Genomic DNA, 22,377 nt, shown 5'->3' on the forward strand with positions numbered 1-22,377 from the left:
TAATATGTAATCATTGTTTTTCAGATTCTAAGTTGATAATTGACCTTGGGATATATAGCTAAAACTTTCCCAAAACAACCATCTTAAGTTTTAACTTTGAATAGCACATAAAAAACATATTAGGCTAAGGGAGGAGACATATATATTGTTATAAAAATCTGTAGACACAGGCTGGGCATGGTGGCACACACCTGTAATCCCAGTGGCTCAGGAGGCTGAGACAGGAGGATGGAGGGTTCAAAGTCAGCCTCAGCAAAAGCCAGGCACTAAGCAACTCAGTGCTGGGGATGTGACTCAGTGGTCAAGTGCCACTGAGTTCAATACCCAGAACTTCCCCCCCAACACACACACACACACATACACACACACACACACACACACACACACACACACAAAAAAAAAAAAAAAACTATAGGCACAGTTCTACAGTTTAAAAGCACAGGACAGGGTGTCAGTTTGCAACAGAGCTCCCTCTATCTGAAGTATTAATTCCAAAGCACAGAATAGTGCTTAGTCCTTAAAGGTGCTCATGTGAATGAATAAATCCTTAAGTTTTCTTTCAATTAGTCTTTAGTCATTAGTTGCTAACTATTAGAAACCAAGGCTTCATGACAAGATGGAGAATATGTTGGTGAGCAGATAGGGAAGGAAAAGATAGCTTTGTCTGAAAAATTCCGTCCTTGCACACACAAATAAAACAGTGTTTCTCCAAAGTTTATTTCTAAAATAAAATATTTCTCTTATAGTTAGGAAATGCAGTTGACCAAGCAACTCCTTTGTCCCTGAAATTTATCTTTCTCTTGGATTTATTTCCTTTCAAGGATACTACCAATATGAATAATATATTCTGGTGAACATTGCCTGTCCCCCATGGAGAATGATAGGGACACTTTGCAAGCAACTGTTAAACCCCCCAAAACAAACACATATTCAGCAATCTACCAAAGTTTCCTCAAGTCTGGCTCTTCCAGAAAAGCATAATACTATGACTTCTCCTGTGCCTGGAGAAATCTTGTCTACTACCAAGGCATAGCTTCAAATCTTTTGGTAATATTGATAAGTCTAAAATCAAAGCACTATGTGTACGAGGGTCCATGACCAAAGGAACAAAAATGATTGTACTAACAACAACAACAACAACAACAACAAAAACTAACACACAATTAAAGGGAGGAACCAAATATAAATATCTAACTAAGTTAACAAAAATTGCAATTGTATTTTATGTCATCAAGATAAAGCATAACATGAAAAGTAAAATAAGTGGAAAGCAATCATCTTACCATAGCAATAAAAGTGCAAAAGTTTCAAATTTTGTTTAAATGTAATTTATAAAATGAAAAGAAATCAAATTTCTTATAATATATGGCTAAGACAATAAGATTAATGAACTTGAAGAGTTAATAAGAGAAACTAATGAAAATTAAAAAAGAATGAATAAAAAATGGAAAATCAGTCAGCTGTGATACAATTTGAAATGGCCTAATATAAGTGTAATTATAATCCTAGAAAAAGAGAGAAAACAAAGAAAATATTTTTTTTTAATTATGGTGGAATTTTTTTCCCCAAAATTCAATGAAAACTATAAATTCGGAGATCTAAGAAGCCCAACACACCCAAAGAACAATAAATACAAACAACAACAATAAAACAAAGTGTAATAAAATTTTTCAAGCCAGTGATAAAGAGAAGATCTTAAAAGTAATTAGTGTAAAAATATATTCAGTATAAAAAAGCAAAGATAAGAATAACAATGGACATCTTGTTGGAAACAATGCAAACTGGAAGGCAGTAGAACAATAGCATTACAGACTGGGATTTGGGGGAAACTGTCATTCTAGAATTCTCTATTCAGGAAATCTCTTTAAAATGAAGGTAAAGGGGCTGGGGCTGTAGCTCAGTTGTAGAGCCCTTGTCCCTCACATTGAGGCACTGGGCTAGATCCATATAAAAAATAAAGCCCCACATAAAAATAAATAAAGATTATGTTCATCTATAACTAAAATGATATTTTTTTAAAAAAAATGAAGGTAAAATAAAGGCTTTGTCAGACATACAAAAGCCAAAATAATTCACAACCAGCAGACCTGCAGTACAAGCAATGTTAAAGGGAGTTCTTTAGACATAAGAGAAATAAAACCAGATTGGTATCTGGATAAACAAAGAGTAATGAAGAGCACTGAGAATAAATTATGGAAACATACATTAAAAACTTTTGCTTCTTTTTCCAAGGCTCTTTAAAAGGTAATTGACAAGCTGGGCATAGTGACACACACCTGTAACCCCAGCCGCTCTGGAGGAGGCTGAAGCAGGAGGATCATGAATTTAAAGCCAGCCTCAGCAAAAGCAAGGTACTAAGCAACTCAGTGAGAGCCTGTTTCTAAATAAATACAAAAAAGGGCTGTCCCTGGATTGAATCCCTGGTACCCTCCCCCAAAAAGATAATTGACAGTTTAAAGTAAAAATAATAATAACAACAATAACAACAAATCGGGGGTTATAGTATATATAAAAATACATAATGTCTAGAACAGAGGTCAGAAGACAGAGGATGAGAAGGAATAGAGGGAGTATAAATCACTTGAAAGCAGATTGGAAGAAGAAAATAATATATATTTTATCTAAAGTAACCAGAAAAAAAACTAAAACTAAAACCATAAAAATGTAATAACAAAAATACTCTATCCAAAGGAAAGCAGAAAAAGAGAGAAGAAAGGAATAATAGGCAAACAGAAAACAAATATCAAGATGGTAGATTTAAACCCAACCAAATGAATAACCACATCAAAGGTAAATGATGTACACATACCAATTAAAAAGACAGAGATATTAGACTACCAATTGTATGTTGCCTAAAAGAAACTGGCTTCATATAAATAAATAAGTTAGAAGTAAAAAGATGGGAAAGAATGTCCTATAGAAGAATTAATTAAACAAAGTTGGAGTGGCTATATTCATAGTAGATTTTTATCAAGGAATATTGCCTTTGAAAATAATATTCCTGAGCAAGAAATATTACCATGAGAAAATAGGACAAGATCAGAAATCAATAAATAATTAAGAATCAATTAAGTCAATAGCTGATTCATTGAAAATACCAATAAAATTGATAAACCTACTGCTACATTGATCAAGAAAAAAATGAAAGGTACAATGGCCAATGTCAGAAATAAAAGAGGATGCAGTGTAACAGTCCTATATATGTAACCATGATATAATAACTTTATGTCAAAAAGTGTCATTGACTTAAATGCAATCAACATACTTATTGAAAGAAGCAAACTATAAAGCTCACTCACATATATTGGTAAAATGAATATATGAAGAGACCCATAACTACTATAAAATTGTAGTTAAAATTCTTCTCACAAAGAAAACACCAGGCTCAAATGACTTCACTGGAGAATTTTATGAAACATTTAAGGAATATTTATACCAAGTCTACACAAACTCTTCTAGAAAATTGACAGGGTGAGGGAACTTCTCAACTCCCTCTATGAAAACAGTGCTATCCTGATACTAAACCCAGAAAAAAAAGACATTAAAGGGAAGAAAAACTACAGACAAATATCCCTTACATACATAGATGCAAAACTTCCCAGCAAAATGTTTTTTGAATCAAATCCAATAATATAAAAAATTATATATATATATATATATATATAGAATTACAATGTTATTAGAATGTTGATATTTTAATTGACACATTAGAGTATCAATGCAATTTACTATAGTAATATAACAACAAAGAAAAATGACCTAATCCAACAAGAAATATGCCAAAAACTCCTAGAAAATTCAACATAGAAAGGAATTTTCACAACTTAACTAAGGGCATTCTACAGAAGAATCTACAGCTAAAAACACACTTCATGGTAAAAGGCATACTGTTTTCTCTTTAAGATAAGGAACACCAAAGGATTCCACTCTCATCATCTCTATTCTACATTGTACTGGAAATCCAACCAAGGCAATAAGACAAGAAAAAGAAATATATCTATCCACACCAAAAAACAAGAAGCCAGTTGTGTTTATTCAGAGGTGACATGATTATCTAAAGAATCTACAAAAAAATCTATAGGAACAAATAATAATTTAGCAAATTTGCAGTATAGAAAGTCAATGCACTAAGGCAATTATATTTTTGTGCACTAGCAAGAAGTAACTAACATTTCCATTTATAACATGAAAATATAAAATACATAGACCAAAATGTACATGGCCTATATACTAAAAAGTATAAAATATTGATAAAAGAAATCAAAGAATTAAATTAGTGGAGCCATATCTCATGTTCACTAGTCAGAAGACTTGAGATTATCAATTTCCCCAAAATATATCTATGATTTGGTGCAATTTAAATAAAAACTTTAGCAGTACTTTTTTTTAGATATTAAGAAGATGATTCTAAAATTCTTATGGAAATTGAAATGCTTAAGAATAGCTGACAGAAAATCAACATCAAAGTTGGAAGAGTTATACTACCTAATTTGAGATTTTACTATAGCACTATAATAACAGTGTCTTAAAATCAATTATCAAAATAATAGAAATCTATAAATAAAGCTGTTGAACAAGGTAACTCAGTGGGAAAAATAAACTTTTTAACTAGGATTTCTGGGGAACCTGGATAATTATATGAAAAACAACAGTAAACCCTCAACTCTGACCTCACTCTACTTGCTAATATTAACCTTAAGTAGATCACTGGCCTAAGTTAAAAGTTATAGCTAGAAAAGCTCTAGAAGAAAACAAGACAAACACATATCGACATTGGATTTATATGTATTGTGTACGTAGTGTAAAAATAAAATAAGAAATTTATAAAATAAATTCTTATAAAATAAGAAATTCATAAATCAAACATCAAGATTAAGAGATTAATTTAAAAACACTGTAAAGAAAATGAAAATAGGGCTGGGATTGTGGCTCAGTGGTAGGGCACTTGCCTAGCATCTGTGAGGCACTGGGTTCAATTCTCAAAACCACATATAAATAAATGAATAAAATAAAGATCCATCAATGTCTAAAAAAAATTAAACAAAAAAGAAAATGAAAATACATGTCTATAAAAGGAAGAAAATACTTTCACAACACATACATGATGAGGAACTTGTACCAAGAATATATAAAGAAATCTTACAATTCAATGATAAAGCAAACAACTCAGTTAAAAATAATGAGAAACATTTGAATTGACATCTAACGAAATATGATGGGTGGCAAAACCATGAAAAATTGATCAACCACATTAGTTACTAGGGAAATGTAAATTAAAATCATGATATTATACAAGGACACATCCACTAGAACGGGCTACAATAGAAAACAATAGATCATATCATTTGGCATAGGAATAGGGCATCTAGGACTCTCATACTTCTGATGAGAATGCAAAATATACAATTAGTTTAGAAAGTTATCTGGAAGTTCCTTTAAAAATTAAACACAAACCTTCTGTAGTTACCTATAGCCCAGCTGTTCTACTCCTAGTTTATTTAATACCCGGGAGAAATGAAAACATATGCCAACACAAAGACTTAAACACTAATATTGAAAACAGCTTCATTTCTAACAGCCCCACACTGAAAACAATACAAATGTCCATAAGGAAGTGAATGGATCAGCAAACCATGGTGTCTATATAGCAGTGGAATAATGATGTTATTGAACTACTGATACCTGAAAAGACATAGATTGATCTCAAAATAATTATGCTGATTGAAAAAAGACAGAAAAAAGAACACACAATGCAGATTGCAACCAGAAAATGAGAACTAGTCCAGAGTAACAAAGAAGGGGATATTGGGTGTGGGGCTTGCATGTGGAGGGGAGGAGGCAGTGGAGGAGAGAAATGGATTACAAAAGAACACCAGAAAACTTTTGTGGGTGATAGACACGTTCATTAGTTTAACTGTAGCAATGGTGCATATATATGTCAAGACCCATCAAATTGTATATTTAACTAAGATAATAACCTCTGTCTGCTCAACCATGAATCAAATATCTAAAATTTGAAATTCTAGTAACTATGAACCTGGAGTATATTTAAACTGGAGTTCCCTGGATAACACAGTTGCTATTTCCTATGAGCTCTCATAGTCTCATGACCAGTACTTCTACAACAGTCTTTCTTATATTGAATTTAATTGTGAGGTTACATGTTGATTTCCCACTCTGTCCCCTTCGGTTCAGGACTTGAAAGACACCATTTCTAGTCTAGCACAATTCTAAAACATGTTGATTATCTTTGTTAACCTAGGAAAGGCATGTTTAAAAAAAAATAGAAAATGTAATGAGACCACCAACCTCTGAACAAGCTCAAAGCAACATTCCTTGTTCCATGGATTATGGCTTCTACTTATTAACTTTCCCTATTGCTGACTTCCACTGACTTGTCCTATTTACCAATCACCCTGCATTAACACCTAGCTGCCCTTTGTGTATTGCCTGAGAATTCTCATATTATGGCTTAATAGCTAGTTAGTGTCTGTGTCAGTCCAATAATCCAACTGATTCTTCCTAATTTATTGGCACTAAAGAGGGCATGCATATGTGTATCTTCTGTTACTTTTACCAATTTTCTCACCAGTAACCCTTAAATTGACCACACTCATCTTCCTCTTTGAGCCCCTGCAGTAGTAATCTAGAAATAGAGAAAGGGTTTATCTTGCTATGTAGTAGCAACACAAAAACCTCTGCAACTTGAAAGAGAGAAAACAATTCATCCCTATCTCTTTGGCTGAATCTTGGATTTGAGCATAATCTGCTTTCTCAATCCTCTTTGTTGGGATGGGGGAGGGGCAGCCTTTCCTCCCTTTCTCTGGAATCTCTCCTTGGTGTGCTAGAGCTGGTTCAAAGGAGCTTGTGGGAGCTGACTGTTAAATTTTGGGGAATATTGTAAGCAGGTTGTTAAACCACTGGTAACTTGAAATTGGCCAAGATGGCTGACAACTGTTACCTTGGGAAATCAGACATGATTTTATTTCCACCAAGATTTTATGCAAATGCTCTTGAGTTTTTATATTTTGGCTAATGTGAAAAGCAGAGTTTGTGCCATTTTGAAATCATTCTTGCCTGAATACCAACTTAGTCTGGAACAGTAAAATTGCCATACTTTTCCAATTAGAATAAAGGTGCATTGTGAAGTACGCATAGTCTTTAAAGCAATTTGTTTTAGTGGCATTCATTCCTCAGTAAATTGTAGTTGGCTCCAATTTAACTCAATATTAAAAGATGTCAATCACAATGTATCTAATTTTACTGGTGAAGTAGCTGTAGAAAATGGCTCTTGACCTTTAGCCACTGATATTTAAAACCAAGTGAACACATTATAGCAGACACAATATTAGAAGGAAAAAAAATATCTCTGGCCAATTTACAATTGGAAGACAATACTCAAACTACTTAGTCTCTGAGATTGCTGTGTTCAAAGACTTCTTTTTTTTTTTCCCCTTTTTTGAGGTGGGTATTGAGGGTTGAACCAAGGCACTCAACCACTGAGCCACATCCCCACCCTTTTTTATTTTTTATTTTGAGATAATGTCTCACTAAGTTGCTGAGGCTGGCCTTGAACTTATCGATCTTCCTGCCTCAGCCTCCCCAGCTGCTGGAAATACAGGTGTGCAGTACCACACCTGGCTCAAAAACTCTTTGTAGTTTCAATCCACTAATGAAGCATTATCTCCTGATACAATAAAAGGAAAGAATGTGGACTAGAAAAGGGAGTTTTCTTTTTATAAATCCTTATTCTTTTCTACTGAAAAATAAATCCCCTGTTTTAGAAAACTACGTTTGCCACAGTACATCACGATTATAAGCAGGGAGCATGGATGTATTAGAAAATCATTTGGCAGGAAAAGCTACCTGTATGCTACAAGTGTGGGTCAATTAGTGGGATAAATGTGTCTCTTCAAAAGCCTCCTGTTAAGTAGAATACTCCAAATCACAGCTCACTGTCTGCACATTTACATTTACTGTGGGTTTTCAGTTTACAAAGCACAGACCCTACCCTAAAATCTTGAAAGGCAGTTCCATTTAGGATATTACTTCTATTTTTGTGGATGACAAACTAAAAGTTCTGGGAAGGTAAACAGCTTGCTCAACATTACACTGTAAGTAGATGAGCTAAGAATTAAACTCCTGTCTTCTGATTCAGAGCCTGGCTCTCACTCCAATATATCATGCTGCATCTCATCTATTTTCATAATGAAACTGAAAATTAATCCCATCAGAAAAATTTTCTGGTCCCAAGATACACAATAAATCACACTAAATAATGCAGCAAGTTATTTTCTAAAGAATAAATAATGCCTATTTAAATCATTATTAATAATACTCAAAATGAGACTCAAATTATGAATAACATTCTAAATTACACTAAATAAATATCAGAGTAAGTGTTTACATAATTTTTCAGAAACGTCTCTATGAAGATAAAGACCCACATGTGACTAATTTTATCTCAATTCAGATATAAATAGGGCTTTTTAAATACTCTAATCTATAGTTATTTAATTGAAGCATTAAATATTTATTGGGTAGTTATTATGTGCCTGGATGTTATCTTGGGGACTTTCATTTATTATGCCCATTCAAACAACTGACACACTGATTTAGTTTCCTATAACATCTCTTCGTGGTGTAAGCCAAACTCTTCTGCCCATTGAAATAAGTGGGGACAACCCAGGAATACAAAGCCAGCAGGATTCTGCATGATCCTCTGTTTAGATCAAAAAGTCTTTTGTAGCTGCCACCACACCTCTTGAAGAAACCCAGCTCCACATGAGAACAAATTCTGCAAATGAATATAATGCTACAAGATTTTCAATCAATATGACCATCTATCATTTCCACTGGGTGACACTTTTTAAAGGAAGGGCTGACGAGTGTACAAAAGCTAAGCAAAGCGACCTGAGGGGAGCCGAGCCGTCACGCTGACATCTCATCCCTTCGTGGTACATGATTTCGATATATATGGGTTTTCAACTCTGCATGATAGTAACTTGTGACCAGAATGCTGCGGGTATTGTCAATGGACTTGGGAAAAAGGGATCACAAACTTTTATCCTCTTCATAACTTTAAATGTCCCTCAAAGTTAAATATTACAATGCAGCTTCACAGACTAACTCCTAAGGAGACCAATGTACTTCTTCACAACCCCAGTGAAATCTCTAATGTGCCATACTGCATTATTCAAAAAGTCAGGCATTGATTTTCCAAAAAAATAAAAATAAATAAGAATAAGAATACTTTCTCTGTTCTATAAAATTAAATTCGGGGGTATTGGTATTGATTATATAAGACACACGCTAAGAAATGCTGCAGGGGGCTAGGGATGTGGCTCAAGCGGTAGCGCGCTCGCCTGGCATGCGTGCGCCGGGTTTCGATCCTCAGCACCACATACCAACAAAGATGTTGTGTCCGCGGAGAACTAAAAAATAAATATTAAAAATTCTCTCTCTCTCTCTCTCTCTCTCTCTCTCTCTCTCTCTCTCTCTCTCACTCTCTCTCCTCTCTCACTCTCTCTTAAAAAAAAAAAAGAAAAAAAAAAAGAAATGCTGCAGGCAGTGACTAACCTTAGGCAACCAACAGTAACTAGTGTATCTTTTTATAAAGGACGGGAGTGGTGTGGGAAAGGCTACACAGATTGGTGAAGTACATTATGTGGAGCTAGTGACAAGATGGAGTGGGAGAGGGTGTCACGCCCGCCTCCCTCAATGGACAGGGACTGTGGGGTATGATAGAAGATGCAGTCAGCCCTAACTCCAGTCCACAGAATGATCCAGGGGGACAGATACTCCAAACTCCTCCCACCTTCTACTCTCCAGCCAGTGATTCTCACAGGCTGACCTTAACCAGAAGCCAAAGAGCAAGTAATTAGTCCAAAGAAATCAACCCCAGGAGCAAGAGGGAAAAAAGTAGACCAGGCATCTGGAGGGGTAGCAAAGAATATATATGACAAATGGAAACTTATTGGTGGTGTTATTTCTTGGTATTACTTTGGGGTAATTGAATTTTACTTCAGTGGACTAGTTGGATACAAGCAGTACCTCCCAGCAAAACACAAAATATAATTTTCAGTGTCTGTGAGTTCCTTCTCCACAAACATCTGCAACATGCAAACATATTGCCTGGCCACAATGAATGAATAAACAAAGAATGAACTGTTATTTAAGATTTTCATATTTCTTCTTGTAATATGACCAGGATCATATTTTTGAAGATGAAAAAATGATGACCTACTTTTCAAGTTTATAGGAAAAAGATCTCCAGGCATATTGGAGAATATTTGGAGAGGAGAGTAACAACATAGTGATATTATTAGTCAATTTTTACAAATATTTTATATATTGCAAACAATCACAGAGAACCAATAAAGTTAATATTACTCCATCCATCACTTAAATTATTTTATATAGTTAGAGTAAATCACAATAGTGAAAGAGATGGCATGGATAAAACAGCTAGTAAGATTGATTGATTGATTCTTGCAGTGCTGGGGATCAAACATATGGCCTTGAACATGGTAGGCAAGCTCTCTGCCACTCTAGTACATCCTCAGACCCTATTTTGAAGCCACATATACAAGGCTCTTATCCCAGTGCCTCTCAAATTCTTCTGATTCACCGAGGCAGAGTCCACTCTTTCTTCCTGTTTCCTTAGCATCCCTGTATATTTATTACATACACCTATAGCACTTATTCTTTTATTTTCATGAATTTATTGAATAAGCATTTATTGGACATCTGCCTATATATGAAATACTGTTATGGGCACCAATAATATGGTTCACTAAATATAAAAATTCATTTTCTTGCCAGGTGTGGTGGCGCATGCCTGTAATCCCAGTGGTTCAGGAGGCTGAGGCAGGAGGATCTCGAGCTGAAAGCCAGCCTCAGCAACTTAGCAAGGCTCTAAGCAACTCAGTGAGGCCCTGTCTCTAAATAAAAATACAAAATATGGTTGGGGATGTGGCTCAGTGGTTGAGTGCCCCTGAGTTCAATACCTTGTACAAAAAAAAATCAATTCTCTCATAAAGTTTATATTGTAGTAGTCAATGATGACAGTAAATGAAGACAATACATAAATTAATAGTAGGTTGAAGTAATAGATATTTTATGTGTTAAATAATATGAAGAAAATCAAGCATGGCAATGGGGTTAAAAGGAGGTAGAAACAGCATTGCAATTTATTTAAGGTGGCCAGGGTTAAGGGGTACTAATTGAGCACAGATTCTTGTATGCCAGTTTTGGCTGCATGTATTTTAGAGCTGTCATTAGGTGCATATTTATTTGTAATCGAGAAGTGTTTCTGATAGGTCAATTCTTCAGTCATTCTAAAATCTCCCTTTATCTCTAAACATATTTTTGTTTTAAAAGTCTATTTTATCTAATGTTGGTGTGGCCACTCCAACTTCCATGGGGTTGGTATCCACATGTTATATCTTCTTCTAACCTTTTTCCTTCAATCTATTGCATTTTATAGTATTACGTGTGTCTTCTGTAGACAGCATAATGTTAAATGTCTTTTAATCTAGTCTGGGAATCCCAGTCTTTAGATTGGGTTGTTTAATCCCATTCAAATTTAGTATTGTTATTTTTTTTCTTTTTCCAAATTTTTTCAAATTGGAGCACTATAGTTGTGTGTAATGACGGGGGGTGTTGTCACATATTTGTGCATGCACACAACACAATACAATACAGCACAATACAACAATATCATTTTGCCTACAACACTTTCCAGCTTCCCTCTCCCTCCTTCCTCTCACCCCACCCTTCCTCTACTGATCTCCCTTTGATTTCCATGGGATCCGCCCCCCACCTTTATTTTCCTTTTTCCTTTCTATCTTCCACATATGAGTGTTCTTATTGGTGTAGTTAGATTCATATCTATTTTACTTTTTTTGTCTGCTATGTTTCATGTCTTTTATCTTTCCTATTTTTCCCCCTTACAACTTTCTTTTGCCTGAGTGAATCTTTCTGATCTAACATAGCATTCTAATGTCTTTAGTAATTTTTAACTGTTTTAAGTGTTTGCTATATGATTTACTATATACAACTTCACAACAGAATCAGCTTCATAGTTATATTATCTCAATGGCAGTGATACATAGAAACATGCTCCTTGGATAAGAGTTTCAACCATGCCTACTTTGAAAAAGCTCCCCAGTGAATGAGACCTACTCCTGGTTAAGAACTGAGCAAACCTCTCCCTACACAGACACCATAGTGCCTGCTATATATTTTCTGACACTAAAATTTAGTATATGACCGGAATACAAAAGGTTTCAGATATTAATAATGAACTATGACAACCATTAGCCACCAGCCATGACCCTACCAAGAGCAGCCACATGATCTTCCAAATTGCAATTAGGGTAAACACTATGCAAGATAATGCTTATGAAAATATAGCCACATTATAGAAACTTAAAAAAAATAAGCTAACAAAATTGAGAAACGTGAAGTATTTTGGAGATGGATCATTCTGAGTAGCTTCACCATATAAAATCAAATGCCTTTCTCTTTTTAAATAATTGACCTATAAGTGAGCTCTCATTATGAGTGGTACCGCAGAGCTATGAAAAGAGGAGGTCACAAAGTCAAATACTGCTTGGGACTGAAGGATCAGCCACCACACTGCTCACTCCCATGACTGACCAGATGGTAGTAGACCTTGACAGACGACCACAGTTCCTTGTCATGTGGACCACTGTAAGTGGCGTGGCACCTAGTTATGACCAGAGCAAACAATCCTAGAGACAGCAAATCAGATTCTTGTATGACTTAGCCTTGAAAGTCACACATCCTTAGTTCTGCAATATCAGAACTCTGAGTGGCAGGGACTTCAGAACTATGAAAGATGACCTTTGGGACCATCTTGGAGGTCTGGCTAACCACAAATAGTAAATAAATGATAACTTTAACATTGCCTGGTATACTTGAAGATTTTGGAAGCAGTTACAGAGCAGCTTTCTTTTCTATGTACCACCTTCTAAAACTGAAAATAATTCCAATGATTTCTCAATGACTATAAGTAAGTGTGGTTATTTTTATTGTCATAATCTTTCCATTAAAGACTTCTTTCAAAGACCAGTTATTTAAGGAAGCATGAGGAAGCCTTCTGATGTAAATATGTAATCAACTTTGGAGTCTAACTAGGAAGCTGGTATTTCAATTTTCTTCTAAAAGAAAATTCAATTTTATTTCCAAGAAAAAAATGATTAAAGTAAAATCTTACAGTATTTCAATCTCCAGCACTGTAAAATTTATAGTAAGTAACCTCTGATCAACTATTAAGGAACTGGGATTAGGATTGTGCCAGTTATTCTTCAATATCAACAGACATACACACACACACACACACACACACACCCAAGAAAAAATAATTTTTCATTTTTTACCCTTCAGGTTGCCTGACTTGGAACAAGTCATAATCTTTAAACTAAGGCAATTAGATGTCTTTGAAAATATAAAATCCAGATATACTATATAGGAGTCCGAAGATGGCGGCCAAGGGAGTACAGCACACCAGTACGCTGCGCCACTGTGTGGGAGAAACACGAGGTGAAATGGCTGAAGGCTACCTTGGTGGGAATCCCCAGTGAAATTGAAGTGCTCCAGAATCTAGAGGACAGAATTCCAGCGCGCGGGATTCGGCTGCAGGGGCTTGGTAGCGGGCGATTTCTCCGAAGGGAGCGAAGCAGTACTTGGTCGGCGGACCGCCCCGTGGATGGAGTCTGGGACGCGCCCGAGTTAATTAGCCGCGAGTTACCAGAGCGGGATTACAGCGAAGCGGATTCTGCAGGCTCCTGCCAGTGGCACACTGGCTGCGCTGAGTGCTGAATTCCAGCTTTGAAATACAGGAGAGAATCGGTCCAGTTCGTTTCCCGACACCGGTCGGAACACGCAGGAGAACTGCAGCCGCCATCATGGAGAGCTGACGCAATCATCCCTGTTTTCTACTGATCTCAGCTCATTCAACTACAGAACAGGTGATTCCAGGCTGGTATTTGCCTGCGTCGCGCAGACAGATCGCTCAGGCTCGGGATTGGAAACTCTGAGGAGAATACTCTTCAGGCCTCACCCCTGGCAAGGCGGGCGCCGGGCTTTGAGCGGCCAGATTCTAGTTCCCCGGGTTGCTTTGGCCCAGGGCGGGAGATCCTTCTTGGCCCGGGGCTACGAAACCCGTGGTGACTGCGTCTTTGACCCTGCCCCTGTCTGAGCGTACACTGAGCTGGGAGAGGTTGGAGCTGCCAGGCCCGGGCGGGGGCCGCCTGGGCCTGAGGTTGGGGTACCTCTGTGGACCCTGCTCCGAGCAGAGTGTGGCAGGGATCGGAGAGGCTGGGTTCTGGCCCTCGTGGCTGTTTGAGCCCAGGGCTGCGGAGCCTGCGGGGACCGCAAACTGAGGCCAGCCACAAGTGAAACTTGCGACGAGGGGCAGCGGGTCTCTGTCTCCTGGAACAGTTTTGACCCGGAGCTGGAGAGCCCGCGGGAAGTGCGTCTTAGACTCTGCTCCAAGGGGAGCGTACACCGAGCAGGGAGAGTTTGGTGCGGCCAGGCTTGGGCACCTAGCAGGGAGAGTCTGGTGCGGCCAGGCTTGGGCTCCCGGGGCGGCTCTGGCCTGGGTTTGGGGAACCCGCGGCGGGTGCCCTGAGGAGCCTGCTCCTAGCAGAAAGTGGCGGGGATCGGAGAGACCGGCTCCTGGCTCCCGAAACGGCTCTGGCTCAGGGTTGGGGATCCTACAGGGACTGCTTCTTGGTCCGGGTCCTGCTGGGTACTGCGGGGGCCTGGAGGGCAGAGTGGAGCTGCCTCCTGTGCCCAGAGCAGGCTAAGGGTCCCGCCGGTGTGGTATCGCGACACCCCAACTGCAGCTGGGGCCGAGGAGAGTAGCCGCCCACGCCTGGAACAGGACCAGCGACCCGACGGCAGGGTAGCCAAGTCAACCCACTTGGAGTAGAGGCCGTGAAGAGCTGCCGTCTGACCCTGCAAGGTAGGCAGTCCTGCGTCCCACTGGCAGGACAGGCTCGGCAGCCGGCCAGTGTAGTGGACGAGTAGCATCGAGGCAGTCACGTCACACTGGTTGGAGTGGGGGTTGAACAGAGCCACCGCCAGCATCCGGAAGAAGCCCAGAGACCCGTTGGAGAGGCAGTTAGGTACCCCCACTGGGAGTGGGGGTTGAGCAGAACTGCAGCCCAGGCCCGCAGGGTGGGCAGATCTGAGACCCACCGGCGGAACAGGCTTGGAGGCCGACCAGCGTGGTAGACACGTCACATCAATTGGAGTAGGGGTGGAGAAGAGCTGCTGCCCACGTCCGGATCAGGACCAACGATCCGAGGACGTGGTAGGAACGTCACCGCAATTGGAGTGGGGGCAGAGTAGAGCAGCCACCCGTGCCCGCAGGGCGGGCAGACCTACGACCAACCAGCGTAGTATATAGATCACCCTGATTAGAGGAGGATCACAGCCACTACCCGCCCTACAAGAGAGATATCCCAAATATACAAGAGCAACAAAAATAAACAGGGGGAAAAATTTCAAAAACACAACAGTTTCACGAAGCAGAAAGAAACGCAAGCAACATGAAAAGACAAGGAAAGAAAGGACCACAAGCAATGCAGGTCAACTCAACCCTAGAAGAGGTAATAGCTGCAACAGATGGAATGTCAGATAAAGAGTTCAGGATATACATGCTTCAGATGATCTGGACTCTCAAGGAAGACATGAGACAGCAAAATCAGACAATGAAAGATCACATTGACAAGGAACTACAGAAACAAATCCAGGAAGTAAAAGATCAATTTCACAGGGAGCTAGAAGTAATAAAGAACAAACAAATAGAAATCCTAGAAATGCAGGAAGCAATAAACCAACTTAAAACCTCAATTGACAATACTACCAGCAGAATAGATCACTTAGAAGATAGAACATCAGACAATGAAGACAAAGTATTTCAACTTGAGAAGAACATAGACAGTTCAGCAAGACTGCTAAGAAACCATGAGCAGAACATCCAAGAGATATGGGATAACATTAAAAGGCCAAACTTAAGAGTCATTGGGATACAGGAGGGCACAGAGCTCCAAACCAGAGGAATGAACAATCTATTCAATGAAATAATACGAGAAAACTTCCCAGACTTGAAGAATGAAACAGAATCCCATATCCTAGAAGCCTACAGGACGCCAAAAGTGCAAAATCATAAGAGATCCACACCTAGACACATTATAATGAAGATGCCCAACATACAGAATAAGGAGAGAATTTTAAAAGCTACAAGAGAAAGAAAGCAGATTACATTTAGGGGCAAACCAATCAGGATAACAGCTGATCTCTCAACACAGACTCTGAAAGCTAGAAGATCCTGGAATAACATATTTCAAACACTGAAAGAAAATGGGCTCCAACCAAGAATCGTGTATCCGGCGAAATTAAGCTTCAGGATGGAAGATGAAATTAAAACCTTTCACGATAAACAAAAGTTAAAAGAATTCGCAGCTAGAAAACCATCTCTTCAAAAAATCCTTGGCAAAACATTACAGGAAGAGGAAACTGAAAATAACATTGAAAACCATCAGTGGGAGATAGGACAGTAAAGGGGGGAAAGTAACCAAAGAGGAAAACTAATCAGGTTTAGTAACATAAATAAACAAATATGATGGAGGAACAAACCTAATCTCAATAATAACCCTAAATGTTAATGGCTTAAACTCACCAATTAAGAGACACAGGCTAGTCGAATGGATCACAAAACAAGATCCAACAATATGTTGCCTACAGGAGACGCATTTGATAGGAAAAGATATACATAGACTGAAGGTGAAAGGCTGGGAAAAATCATTCCACTCATATGGACTGCGGAAACAAGCAGGAGTGTCCATACTCATATCAAACAAAATAGATTTCAAGCCAAAGTTAATCAAAAAGGATAAAGAGGGACACTGCATACTGCTCAAGGGAACCATACACCAACAAGACATAACAATCATAAATATATATGCCCCAAACAATGGTGCAGCTACGTTCATCAAGCAAACTCTTCTCAAGTACAAGAGTCTAATAGACCACCATACAATAATCATGGGAGACTTCAACACACCTCTCTCACCACTGGACAGATCTTCCAAACAAAAGTTAAATAAGGAAACTATAGAACTCAACAACACAATTAACAACCTAGACTTAATTGACATATATAGAATATACCACCCAACATCAAGTAGTTACACATTTTTCTCAGCAGCACATGGATCCTTCACAAAAATAGATCATATATTATGTCACAGGGCAACTCTTAGACAATATAAAGGAGTAGAAATAATACCATGCATCCTATCTGATCATAATGGAATGAAACTGAAAATCAACGATAAAAGAAGGAAGGAAAAATCATGCACCACGTGGAGAATGAACAATAGGTTACTGAATGACCAATGGGTCATAGAAGACATCAAGGAGGAAATTAAAAAATTCTTAGAGATAAATGAAAACACTGACACAACATATCGGAATCTATGGGACACGTTGAAAGCAGTTTTAAGAGGAAAATTCATTGCTTGGAGTTCATTCCTTAAAAAAAGAAAAAACCAACAAATAAATGATCTCATACTTCATCTCAAAATCCTAGAAAAAGAAGAGCAAAATAACAGCAAAAGAAGTAGAAGGCAAGAAATAATTAAAATCAGAGCTGAAATTAATGAAATTGAAACAAAAGAAACAATTGAAAAAATTGACAAAACCAAAAGTTGGTTCTTTGAAAAAATAAATAAAATTGACAGACCCTTAGCCATGCTAACGAAGAGAAGAAGAGAGAGAACCCAAATTACTAGCATACGGGATGAAAAAGGCAATATCACAACAGACACTTCAGAAATACAGAAGATAATCAGAAATTACTTTGAATCCTTATACTCCAATAAAATAGAAGATAGTGAAGGCATCGATAAATTTCTTAAGTCATATGATCTGCCCAGATTGAGTCAGGAAGATATAGACAACCTAAACAGACCAATAACAATAGAGGAAATAGAAGAAACCATCAAAAGACTACCAACTAAGAAAAGCCCAGGACCGGATGGGTATACAGCAGAATTTTACAAAACCTTTAAAGAGGAACTAACACCAATACTTTTCAAGTTATTTCAGGAAATAGAAAAAGAGGGAGAACTTCCAAATACATTCTACGAGGCCAACATCACCCTGATTCCTAAACCAGACAAAGACACTTCAAAGAAAGAAAACTACAGACCAATATCTCTAATGAACCTAGATGCAAAAATCCTCAATAAAATTCTGGTGAATCGGATTCAAAAACATATCAAAAAAATTATACACCATGATCAAGTAGGATTCATCCCTGGGATGCAAGGCTGGTTCAATATACGGAAATCAATAAATGTTATTCACCACATCAATAGACTTAAAGATAAGAACCATATGATCATCTCGATAGATGCAGAAAAGGCATTCGACAAAGTACAGCATTTCTTTATGTTCAAAACTCTAGAAAAATTAGGGATAACAGGATCATACCTCAACATTGTTAAAGCAATCTATGATAAGCCACAGGCCAGCATCATCCTGAATGGAGAAAAATTGAAGGCATTCCCTCTAAGATCTGGTACAAGACAGGGATGCCCTCTCTCACCACTTCTGTTCAACATAGTCCTCGAAACACTGGCCAGAGCAATTAGACAGACGAAAGAAATTAAAGGCATAAAAATAGGAAAAGAAGAACTTAAATTATCACTATTTGCAGACGATATGATTCTATATCTAACAGACCCAAAAGGGTCTACAAAGAAACTATTAGAGTTAATAAATGAATTCAGCAAAGTGGCGGGATATAAAATCAACACGCATAAATCAAATGCATTCCTGTATATCAGCGACAAATCCTCTGAAACAGAAATGAGGACAACTACTCCATTCACAACATCCCCCAAAAAAATAAAATACCTGGGAATCAATCTAACAAAAGAGGTGAAAGACCTATACAATGAAAACTACAGAACCCTAAAAAGAGACATAGAAGAAGACCTCAGAAGATGGAAAAATATACCCTGCTCATGGATAGGCAGAACTAACATCATCAAAATGGCGATATTACCAAAAGTTCTCTATAAGTTCAATGCTATCCCAATCAAAATCCCAACAGCATTTCTAGTAGAAATAGATAAAACAATCAGGAAATTCATATGGAATAATAAAAGACCCAGAATAGCAAAAACAATGCTAAGCAGGAAGTGTGAATCAGGCGGTATAGCGATACCAGACTTCAAACTATACTACAGAGCAATAGTAACAAAAACAGCATGGTACTGGTACCAAAACAGGCGAGTGGACCAATGGTACAGAATAGAAGACACAGTAACCAATCCGCAAAACTACAACTATCTTATATTTGATAAAGGGGCTAAAAGCATGCAATGGAGGAAGGATAGCATCTTCAACAAATGGTGCTGGGAAAACTGGAAATCCATTTGCATCAAAATGAAACTGAATCCCTTTCTCTCGCCATGCACAAAAGTTAACTCAAAATGGATCAAGGAGCTCGATATTAAATCAGAGACACGGCGTCTGATAGAAGAAAAAGTCGGCTATGATCTACATACTGTGGGGTCAGGCCCCAAATTCCTCAATAGGACACCCATAGCGCAAGAGTTAACAACCAGAATCAACAAATGGGACTTACTCAAACTAAGAAGTTTTCTCTCAACAAAAGAAACAATAAGAGAGATAAACAGGGAGCCTACATCCTGGGAACAAATCTTTACCCCACACACTTCAGATAGAGCCCTAATATCCAGAGTATACAAAGAACTCAAAAAATTAGATAATAAGATAACAAATAACCCAATCAACAAATGGGCCAAGGACCTGAACAGACACTTCTCAGAGGAGGACATACAATCAATCAACAAGTACATGAAAAAATGCTCACCATCTCTAGCAGTCAGAGAAATGCAAATCAAAACCACCCTAAGATACCATCTCACTCCAGTAAGATTGGCAGCCATTAAGAAATCCAACAACAACAAGTGCTGGCGAGGATGCGGGGAAATGGGTACACTTATTCATTGTTGGTGGGACTGCAAAATGGTGCAGCCAATTTGGAAAGCAGTATGGAGATTTCTTGGAAAGCTGGGAATGGAACCACCATTTGACCCAGCTATTCCCCTCCTCGGTCTATTCCCTAAAGACCTAACAAGAGCATGCTACAGGGACACTGCTATATCGATGTTCATAGCAGCACAATTCACGATAGCAAGATTGTGGAACCAACCTAGAAGCCCTTCAATAGATGAATGGATTAAAAAAATGTGGCATTTATACACAATGGAGTATTACTCTGCAATAAGAAATGACAAAATCATAGAATTTGGAGGGAAATGGATGGCATTAGAGCAGATTATGCTAAGTGAAGCTAGCCAATCCTTAAAAAACAAATGTCAAATGTCTTCTTTGATATAAGGGGAGTAACCAAGGACAGGGTAGAGACGAAGAGCTGGAGAAGAAGAATAACATTAAACAGGGATGATAGGCGGGAGGGAAAGTGAGAGTTAAGGGAAATTGCATGGAACTGGAAGGTGAGCCTCAGGGTTATACACAATTACATATAAGAGGAAAGGAGGAGTAGGAGAAAAATTATATAAGTGGAAGAAACGATTTATAGTAGAGGGGATGGAGAGAGAGTAGGGGAGGGGAGGGGAGGGGAGGGGTGAGGGGACAGTGGAGAATGGGATAGACAGCAGAATACATCAGTCACTAGAAAGGCAATTTGTAAATCAATGGAAATGTAACTGATGTGACACAGCAAACTGTATACGGGGTAAAAATGGGAGTTCATAACCCACTTGAATCAATCTGTGAAATATGGTATAATAAGAACTATGTAATGTTTTGAACAACCAACAATAAAATAATTAAAAAAAAAAAAGAAAATATAAAATCCATACACATTCACAGTAAAAACAAAAAAAATGTATACAGATTACAAGAATTGAATAACTATTCCTTTGGGTTCTCATGTCCTCTTTAAGGTAAAGATGACTGCTAAATGACTTTTTAACAAACTTAGAGTGACTTTTGTTTGGTGTAAATGCAAAAAGATTTCAGAAACTGCTATAATGGTCTCCACGCTAGCTCATGTGCCTCCCAAATTAAAATTTTATATCAGCAAACACAGCCCTGATTTGATTACCAAGAGAAATCTAAGATGTGAAGAATCCTCCACGTTGGTAGATGGGCTATTTGGTGTTCACTTCTTATTTTCTGGCCTGTTTCTCTCCACTAATAAAAGCAAGGGGTGCTAAATTTTGGAGCATTTAAAAACTGATCAGAAAAGACACGTTAAAAGGTCAGAGGTAAGCAGACAGACAAAAGTATGTAAATATATCACTTTAAAAAGCCTTAATTAAGGCACAGTGCATTGAAAGCCGAAGAGAATCAAGCCATCTCTCATTTTAGGACCCCAAAGATCTTTTCTTTGACCAAAAATCCTTCTTCCTGGCAGACAACTTGAAATATAGAAAAACTTGCTTTGTTAGCAGGCTGTCAAGTGACATGCTCACACTCAGGCTTTTTGAAGTCTGATCTGCCATAATTTACGCCTCTTCTTTCTGTGCAGTAATTCGGGTCATGTTGTTCTCTCCAGGATAATGAAGAATAAAGAATATTTAGGGCCCGTCTTCAACTCACTTCACGTTTCACCCTATATCACAGCACCTTCCCACCAGCATCTATACGCCACCCCATGAAAACAACTGCTCTCAGAAAATTCTACCGTTTTTCAGTCATTTTAAATGTAACTGCATGAAAGCAGCTCATCAAATTTATATATCACCAGGGAGCCTGTGGTTCAAGCCACACCTAGGCAGTGCAAGGCCAGTGTTCCAAATCTTCATTCTCAGTGTGGTTTGCCCCCACAAAAGCTATCTGAATTCAAGTGGGCCTTTTCATGCCTTAGCAACTTTGCATAAAGTGGCTTACCCTCTGTTCTGGAGAAGACCTCTGAATCTTTTCACTAGAGACATTATTTAAATTGTTCAAGATTTCAAAAGATATACTGGGTTGCTGTTGTTAAAAAAAAAAACTCCTTCTTTGGATGATCAGAATGATCCTGCTATTTAATATATACATGGCAGATGTGTCTGACTGCCCACCACTCATTGGTGCTCCTTCTCTATTGCATAAAGTTGTTTCTATAAGCAGCTACCCAGCTAAGCACCACACTCCCCAAAACCAAACTCATGTAAACTCCACTCACATGCTACTGGCCAAAACCAGTCACATGAGCCCAACATCTAGATGGACCAGACCTAGCCCACAGAATGTGGGTGGTGACTAGTTATTTAATTCCCCTCCAAGCTGTGT

The 22,377-nt window shown here is 38.1% G+C and overlaps 1 protein-coding gene across 1 annotated transcript in view; it reads right to left on the reverse strand.

The window, feature by feature from the left end:
• The window catches only part of ST8SIA6 (ST8 alpha-N-acetyl-neuraminide alpha-2,8-sialyltransferase 6), a gene marked incomplete at both ends in the record, with an annotated part of 129,088 nt that overhangs the window by 40,911 nt on the left and 65,800 nt on the right, over positions 1-22,377 (reverse strand). The gene's annotated exons all lie outside the window — the stretch shown is intronic.

Source organism: Spermophilus citellus (assembly GCF_964194105.1).
Source record: "Spermophilus citellus genome assembly, chromosome: 6".
NCBI classification, from domain to species: Eukaryota; Metazoa; Chordata; class Mammalia; order Rodentia; family Sciuridae; genus Spermophilus; species Spermophilus citellus.